Here is an 8,810-nt window from a genome sequence, read left to right on the forward strand (position 1 = left end):
TCTGTGCCTTCCTTCTTAGCGCTATGTGTTGTAGTCCTTCCCTGCTGTGCTCACGGAAAGTACCCCACAACTGTTGTGTCTGTTTCTTAAGTTCCCTCACAACTCGATTAACTGGTCTTCTGCTAATCTTCCGTCCCTTCCTGATGTTACAGTAAGAACGGCACCCATTTGTCAGGTAGGCCTGGAGTTCTTCCGGGACCCTAGAGACGCCCCTCTCCCGCAATTGCCCCCCAAGACTTCATAGGTGATATGTGGTAGACAGCCCGCCTGAGACTGACTGTCCTGCCGCTGTTTGGAGTATGGCTTAAAGCTGTATATTATTCCACTCCCTCGGCGTTCCGGCCACCGGTAATGCGCCTCAGCAAAGTGCTGCCTCTTTCAACAAAACCCCTGCTGGTATTCTCCTTCTGCTTGATCTCGTTTCTCACTCAGCACAATCTATCTCGCTTCTAGTCCTTTCTTGAGTCCCGCCGCTTCCAGGAGCTTGCGCGGACCCGTTACGTTCTTTCCAATGCCAAGCCTCTGCCAGGATCCCACCCCTGGCAGAGACCCTACTGTCTCTTCCTCCACAACACCCTCTCTCACTAGGTGTTGCTTCGTTCAATCCAGTCAGCGTTCTCTCTAACTTCCTGCCTGACCCCCAGTTTACCCACTATGGTGGGGAGTGGCCTAATGAATAGCACCCTTAGCTCCCCCCGGAGGCCCAGCTGTGAAACATATTGGTGTCTGTGATACCTGATTGGAGGCACTCCTTCAGTGCCATCGAACGCACCATGGCTCCCCTTAGCGGCGGAGCCACAGTACTGCAACGACCAGAACTCTGGGGCGCTGCAATAACACTGAGCCTCATTGCCTGAGGAGATCGGGAGCATACGAAAATAAAGTTTGCAAGCTTCACGAAAAGTAACAAATTTACTGCATTCCCCAGCAAACCTTTCAGGCAAAGGAAACTTAGGCTCAGCAACTCTACCTGCTGCTCCAGCTTGCACATTAGATACAGCCAGTCCCTGTTGCTGCACTGCCCCCCTCAACTCAGTGACCTGTAGGGATAACGCCTCCAACTGGCGGGTTATGGAAGTCCTGGGATCCATGGAATTCAAATAATGTAGGCCGATTATAATGTCACGGGAAGCCTAGGTGTCATGGGAAACTTAGGTAGGCAAGAGCTAATAACCCGGGCCCCTGCGATTTCCCTCAACTCTGGGAAACCCTGACTGACCCTCTCCCAGAGTTTACACTGATGGTGTGCATGTCTGGGCCTCCATCCTCACCCTGTCTCCTGTTACAACCACTGGCTGAAACCACAACCCACCACCCAGTGAAGAGACCACTAACCAATATCCACAGTTAGTACAGACAAGGATAACGGAAAATATACACCACGCCGCAGTCACAAAGGAATACACAATAAGTGCACAGGGCAAAACAAATACAAATATAGGAAGGAGGAAAATATGACAAAGGGAAATATACACCACCAGATACGATACTCCTTCTCCTAGACCACCACTCCGGACCGAGATAACCAAGCACAAGACAGAAGCTATAATCGGCGACGCCCAATGTTCAGAAGAACAATTTAAAGGCAGTGGGAGTGACCCAGCTTCCAATCCGAGCACCAGCTAAATTAACCCCGGACCAGCTAGATAAAATCTAGCCGACGCCACTGAGCGCATAGTGGACAAAAGCGGAATTACCGCTGTCTGTCGAACGTCCTAGTATGAACAGCGACCGACATAACATGGGGTCATTCTTCATCAATGGAAACATCAGTGCCACTGGATATCTGAAATTGCTACATGATGATGCGTTGCCCTCTTCATGCACTGAAGATGGCAGGTTCCCTGAGTTTTTCCAGCAAGATGGTGCACCACCACACTATGTCAGGACTCTGAACATTTTTTACCTTTTGTGCATTACTGCCCTTTTCCAAGATGGCATCTTTGGTCTCATGTGCACTGTGTCTTCCTGCTATAAAACTCCACCCCAGCCTTCCGTCTGTGCTAGAGTATTCTGCCTTGCATCCAGCTCCTGACCTCTGATTACTCCCTGGCTATACACCTGCTCCTGTGAACCTGTGTGGTGATCCTGCTACTCTGCTCTGAGTTCCTGCTGCATTCACCAGTTCCAGTAATCCTCCTTCATCGGCTGCTCGTGTTTACTTCATCTGCATTTGCTGGACATGTAAGCTGCTGCTGCAATAACCTGAGACTATTAACCAGGCCTCCCTGGTTGAGCTAAGATATGATTTGAACTGCCTTATAAACATATCTGTGTTTGGACTAAGACAAGGATTTATTCGTGTCAAGTTTCCTCAAGAATAACTGTGCTTCATAGACTTTCTGCTTGATTGCATTTTCCTCTGAAGTTTCCTATAGACTGCTAAGCTGCGTTTATTATTTGCACCAAGTGTTGTAGACTTGAGTTTCTCTCTGCACCTGTTTGAATCACGTGTGATAATATAGACTTTACCACTTATAAGACTGTGTTCTGTAGTTGTCTTGTTCCACGCAAAGAGTCTCCTGAGTTATCCCCTATAATTATTACAGGATACTCTAGCCATAAAAAAAAGAAGACTGCTGGAACAATGACTGCAGAAAGTAGATTAGAGCAGGTGTTTCCCATAATTAGATCACTGCAGAAAGATGTGGAAGGTCTGCAAAAGAAGTTTGTAAGCTTTGAACACAATCAACAAGTGTTTGGACAAACTTTGCAGGACTTAAGCAACCGCATGGCAGCCCAGGAAAGCAAACTTGCTGGCATAGAGTCCCAGTATGGATGGGCTTTTCAGGACATAAGCACGCAAATAGCTGCACAAGTGACTTTACCCTCTGGGCAACCGCCACCAGCTAGCCCACCTAAGTTGCTCCATTCAGATTTAATGGTGATCGCGACAAATTTCGTGGCTTTGTGAATCAATGTATGCTATATTTTGATGTGCATGCTGACCATTTTCCTACTGATAGATCCAAAGTATTATGTGTAATAATGCTACTGACTTCACGAGCGCTCGCCTGGGCGAATCCGATGATTGAGTCTCGTGACCCACGGTTAAATAACTTGGATGATTTCTTGGCCGCTATGGCATTAATGTTTGATGACCCTAATCGCCGTGCAACAGCTGAATCTGCTTTGTTGTCTTTACGCCAGGCTAAACGTTCTGTTATTGAGTATGCCACTGAATTCAGGAGATTAGCGATAGATACCAATTGGGACAGTTATGCACAATTGCCTATTTTTAAAAGGGGTCTGTCTAGTATTGTAAAAGATGAACTAGCCCGCTCTGAGTCACCACAAGAGCTAGAGACATTTATACAGCATTGTGTTCGCATAGACATTCGCCTTACTGAGCGTAGGCAGGAGAAATTTGCTGCATATAACCATGTTTCTAACTTTTTCCTTCCTTCCAAAGAGCCTGCAGGTAAAACCTCTCGGGAGGTGGAGGAGGTGCCCATGCAAATTGATTCCATTCAGAGGCGCCGGGAGCATCACCTTCGTGAAAGTCTGTTTCTACTGTGGCCAGTCTGACCGCTTCTTGATCAATTGTCCTAAGTGTCCTAGACGGCCTAACAAGGTGCTAGCAGCAATAGGGGAGTATGACAACTGTGATGATGAATCTGACATCTCTGAATGTAGCCTGCCTTTAAACGCTGTATTCCATTCACTTTCTATGACTTCACCCCCAAGGAGCTGAAGGAAAAGAACTCTCACTGTTCTCTCCCTATTAAGATCCTGTGTTCAGGACAGTGGATTTCCAGTGCAGCTATGATTGACTCTGGTGCAGGTGGCAATTTCATGGATATCGCATTTGCCAAGGAACATGGTATTGAAATTCAGCAAAGAGCCTCTCCAATTACCATGGAAACAGTGGATGGGTCACCTTTAATCTCTGGGCCTGTGGATCAGGAGAACGTACCCCTTGAAATTTTGTTGGAGCCTAATCATCAGGAGCAACTTTCTTTCTTGCTATTTTCTTCTCCTCATTTTCCTGTGATTTTAGGCATTCCTTGGTTGTGTTCTCAGAACCCAATTATCAACTGGGAGACCAAGGAGATTATCTTCCCAACAAGGAGCAACTCAGCGCTAACAGAAGCTGTCCCTGAGTCCACGGCTACGGAACCACATGTACAGGTATTTTCTTTACCTCCAGCATATAAAGAGTTCTCTGACATCTGTGACAAGAAGAATGCAGATTAGCTTCCTCCGCACAGGCATTATGACTGTCCCATTGAGTTGCTTCCTAGGGCAGCTATTCCTTTTGGTAACGCATATCCTTTGGCGGCACCTGAGCTTCAAGCCTTAAAGGAGTATATTGATGAAAATCTGGCCAAAGGCTTCATACGTCCTTCCTCACCAGCAGGGGCACCTATCTTTTTTGTAAAGAAGAAGGATGGGACCCTGAGACCCTGTGTTGACTATCGGGAACTCAATAAGGTAACCATACGAAACCGTTACCCTTTGCCTCTGATTCCCGAATTACTGGAAAGAGTCCGCCATGCTAAGGTGTTCTCTAAACTGGACCTTCGTGGGGCTTATAATTTGGTGCGTATTCGTCCAGGGGATGAGTGGAAGACAGCATTCAATGCCGGTATGGACACTTTGAATCTCTTGTGATGCCCTTCAGGCTTTTTAACGCCCCTGCAACGTTTCAACACCTTGCTAATGACATTTTCAGAGATTTGTTGGACCAGTTTGTAGTGATCTATTTGGACGATATACTAATCTTTTCTGACTCTCTACAGGAACATGAAGAACATGTCAAAACTGTTTTAAGATGTCTGAAAGAGAACCATCTGTATATTAAGCCGGAGAAATGCGAGTTCCATCATTCTGAAATACAGTTCTTAGGTTATATCATCTCTCCCCAGGGGCTGAACATGGAATCTGGTAAGATTCAGGCTATCCTTGACTGGCCGGTACCCAAGAACGTTAAGAAGGTCCAACGTTTTATTGGTTTTGCAAATTTCTACAGACGCTTCATTCAAAATTTTTCTGATATTGCCCGTCCCATTACTTCCTTGACAAAGAAGGAAAAGCCCTTTAAGTGGTCATCACAGTCTCAAGAAGCTTTTGATCGGCTTAAGATCTGTTTCACATCAGCACAGCTGTTGATACACCCAGATCCAACACATCCTTTAATTGTGGAGGTGGACGCTTCTGATAATGCTTTGGGGGCTATTCTCTCCCAAAGAACTGGAGAGAAGGGTCTGCTACATCCTTGTGCTTTCTTTTCCCATAGACTAACCTCAGCAGAGAAGAATTACAACGTGGGAGACAAGGAATTGCTGGCTATTACTGCGGCTTTCAAAGAATGGAGGCATCAACTGCAAGGAGCTGCACAACAGATCATAGTGCTAACTGATAGGGTTGAGCGAAACGGGTCGGCAATTTTCAGAAGTCGCCGACTTTTGGCAAAGTCGGGTTTCATGAAACCCGACCCGACCCCTGTGTGGGGTCGGCCATGAAGTCGGCGATCTTCTGAATCTGGAATCGGAATTCCGATACCAATTCGCGATATGTTTAAGATATCGGGAATTGGTATCGGAATTCAGATTTAAGTGTAAAATAAAGAATTAAAATAAAAAATATCGCCATACTTACCCTCTGACGGGCCCTGGTACTAACCGGGAACCTTCCTTCCTTAGAATCAGCCTTCCAGGGCCTTGCGGTGACGTCGCGGTGACGTCGCGGCTTGTGATTGGTCGCGCGGCCCCCATGTGACCGCTCGCGCGACCAATCACAAGCCGCGACGTCACCGTGACGTCACCGAAGGCCCTGGAAGGGCTGATTCTTAGGAAGGAAGGCTGTCGGAAAGAAGCAGGGCGTGTCCGAGGGTGAGTATATACCTAATAGGAATATACTCACCCTCGGCTTCATTCCGGCAGCCTTCCTTCCTAAGAATCAGCCCTTCCAGGGCCTTCGGTGACGTCACGGAGATGTCGCGGCTTGTGATTGGTCGTGCGAGCGGTCACATGGGGGCCGCGCGACCAATCACAAGCCGCGACGTCACCGCGACGTCACCGCAGGTCTTGGAAGGCTGATTCTAAGGAAGGAAGGTTCCCGGTTAGTACCAGGGCCCGTCAGAGTGTAAGTATAGCGATATTTTTTATTTTAATTCTTTATTTTACACTTAAATATGGATCCCAGGGCCTGAAGGAGAGTTTCCGCTCCTTCAGACCCTGGGAACCATTGGAAACCCAATGCACTGCATTGGGTTTCGAGTTTCGGCCGACCCCGACCCCGACTTTTTTATAGGATCGGCCGATTTCACTCGACCCGACTTTTCAAAAAGTCGGGTTTTGTGAAACCCGACCCGATCCTATAAAAGTAAAGGTCGCTCAACCCTACTAAGTGACCATCGCAATTTAGAGTTCCTTAGATCCGCTAGATGTCTTTCTCCTTGTCAGGCTCGTTGGAACTTATTTTTAAATCAATTTAACTTTGTTATCTCGTACCGTCCAGGTTCTCGTAATGGGAAGACTGATGCTTTATCCCAAATCCATGCTGTGGATTCCGTACCTGGAGCCCCGTCCAAGACCATTCTATCTGATGCCAATTTCATTGGAGTTATCCACGATCAGGACTTGTGGAAGGAGTGCAGGGAGGCCTATGAAGGTGATGTATTTCTGGCCAACCCACCTGTGGATATTAATCTTGTCTTTAAGGGTGGCATGTGGTTCAGAGATCGACGTATCTACGTCCCTGAGGTCATCCGTCTGCAGATCCTCAAGTTGGTACATAACTCCAAGTTGGCTGGTCACAGGGGGTACAGAAGACACAAGAGTTCCTGAGCCGATTCTTCTGGTGGCCAACTTGCCTGAAGGATACCAAGGACTATGTTCTCTCTTGTGAGGTATGTGCCCGTTACAAGACTCCTCATGTGGCACCTACGGGTCTTCTACAACCATTACCTGTTCCGTCCCGCCCTTGGAGGTCTATATCAATGGACTTTATTGTGGAGCTGCCTACATCGGGGGGCATGAATACAATCATGGTGGTAGTTGATCGCCTGAATAAAGCTGCTCATTTAGTTCCGTGCACCGGCCTCCCCTCAGCTAAAGATACAGTGAACTTGGTTATACAGAAGGTCTTTCGGTTGCATGGGGTTCCGGATGAGATCATCTCTGACCGTGGAGTACAGTTCACTTCAAGATTCTGGAAGGGGTTTTGCTCTGCACTCAATATTAATGTCTGTCTCTCTTCTGCTTACCATCCCCAGACAAATGGTCAGACTGAGCGTACCAACCAGACGCTGGAACAATATTTAAGATGCTATGTCAGCCATCTCCAGGATGATTGGTTGGAGTTGCTGCCGTTAGCCGAATTTTCATATAATAATTCTCAGAGCGTCTCCACTAAATTTACACCTTTCTTTGCCAATCTGGGTTATCATCCGTGTATTTTACCTAGGTCTCCAATTAATTCTCCGGTTCCGGCAGTGGAGGAAAGGCTGACTGCGATGAGACAAAATCTGGAGCTTCTGAAGGAATCCCTGACCACAGCTCAAGAACGTTATAAGAGATCGGCTGATAGATTCCGTAAACCTGCACCCATGTTCAAGGTAGGCGATTCCGTGTGGTTAGCAACTAAGAATCTGAAGTTAAACGTTCCTTCACAAAAACTTGGACAGAAATTCATTGGCCCTTTCAAGATCAATGGTATTGTGAGCTCTGTGGCCTGCCGGCTGAAGCTGCCTAGGACAATGAAGGTACACCCAGTTTTTCATGTATCTTTACTAAACCCTGTATCTCCTAATACCTTCCAGGGAGGTGTTGTGCCACCTCCGCAGCCTGCGGTGATTGATGGGCAAGAACAATTTGTGGTGGAGGGAATTATTGATTCCAGGATTCGCAGGAATCGGCTCCAATATCTGATAAGATGGCAGGGATATCCCCCTGAGGAAGACTCTTGGGAACCTGTGGAAAACATCAATGCCCAACAGAAGATTTCTCGTTTTCATCAGAGATTCCCTGAGAAACCAGGTCCAGGATTGTCCTGAGGCCGCTTCTAAGGAGGGAGTAATGTCAGGACTCTGAACATTTTTCACCTTTTGTGCATTACTGCCCTTTTCCAAGATGGCGTCTTTGGTCTCATGTGCACTGTGTCTTCCTGCTATAAAACTCCACCCCAGCCTTCAGTCTGTGCTAGAGTATTCTGCCTTGCATCCAGCTCCTGACCTCTGATTACTCCCTGGCTATACACCTGCTCCTGTGAACCTGTGTGGTGATCCTGCTACTCTGCTCTGAGTTCCTGCTGCATTCATCAGTTCCAGTAATCCTCCTTCATCTGCTGCTCATGTTTACTTCATCTGCATTTGCTGGACATGTAAGCTGCTGCTGCAATAATCTGAGACTATTAACCAGGCCTCCCTGGTTGAGCTAAGATATGATTTGAACTGCCTTATAAGCATATCTATCTGTGTTTGGACTAAGACAAGGATTTATTCGTGTCAAGTTTCCTCAAGAATAACTGTGCTTCATAGACTTTCTGCTTGATTGCATTTTCCTCTGAAGTTTCCTATAGACTGCTAAGCTGCGTTTATTATTTGCACCAAGTGTTGTGGACTTGAGTTTCTCTCTGCACCTGTTTGAATCACGTGTGATAATATAGACTTTACCACTTATAAAACTGTGTCCTGTAGTTGTCTTGTTCCACGCAAAGAGTCTCCTGAGTTATCCCCTATAATTATTACAAATTATGGGTGTCAGACCTGAAAATTCCTACATGAACAGTTTCCTGGAATATGGATTGGTCGTCATGGGGCAGTTGAATGGCCACCAAGGTCTCCCGATCTGACCCCCTTAGACTTT

Source organism: Ranitomeya variabilis, chromosome 2, assembly GCF_051348905.1.
Source record: "Ranitomeya variabilis isolate aRanVar5 chromosome 2, aRanVar5.hap1, whole genome shotgun sequence".
NCBI classification, from domain to species: Eukaryota; Metazoa; Chordata; class Amphibia; order Anura; family Dendrobatidae; genus Ranitomeya; species Ranitomeya variabilis.